General features: G+C 62.3%; 1 protein-coding gene across 1 annotated transcript in view; it reads left to right on the forward strand.

Annotated features, from left to right (window-relative positions):
* Positions 1 to 22: 22 nt before the first annotated feature.
* FGF11 (fibroblast growth factor 11) overlaps positions 23 to 430 on the forward strand; it is a 19196-nt gene continuing 18788 nt past the window's right edge. Inside the window, exon 1 of the mRNA XM_025193740.1 lies at positions 23 to 374. The gene's annotated coding sequence lies outside the window, so the exon portion shown is untranslated. The remainder of the gene's footprint in view (positions 375 to 430) is intronic.

The following is a 430-nucleotide window of genomic DNA, read 5'->3' on the forward strand; positions in this document are numbered from 1 at the left end:
TGACCCCCCGGGGCTATGCTCCCACTCTTAGCTGGCCCCCACCCCGGCCGCGAGCGGCTTATTTGACCTCTCCAATAACTGGCAACTACCCGCCCCCCGGGGAAGCCCATGTGCGTGCAAAGGTGGGGGTCGGGAGTGAGAGGCACCGGCGCTATATATAGCCGCCCTCAGCTGGTGGGGAGGGAAATGCAGCAGGTTTCTATGGCAAAAGCCCCCTCCCCTTTTTCCCCCACTCCCAGCCGTTTTTTTTAAAGGCGGGGAAAGGGATGCCGGGAGCCCGGACGCCTGGGTTGTCCCCATTGCTCCTCCCCAAAAAACGGAGCGCGGCCCCTATAAGAGCCCCGCCGCCTCTCCAGCTGGTTTGTGGAAGCGATGTGAGTGGATAATTCATGAATGGGGGAACCTAGGCGTCCGACCCCAGGTGCAGGGG

This window comes from Alligator sinensis, unplaced genomic scaffold (genome assembly GCF_000455745.1).
Source record: "Alligator sinensis unplaced genomic scaffold, ASM45574v1 scaffold1488_1, whole genome shotgun sequence".
Classification (NCBI taxonomy): Eukaryota; Metazoa; Chordata; order Crocodylia; family Alligatoridae; genus Alligator; species Alligator sinensis.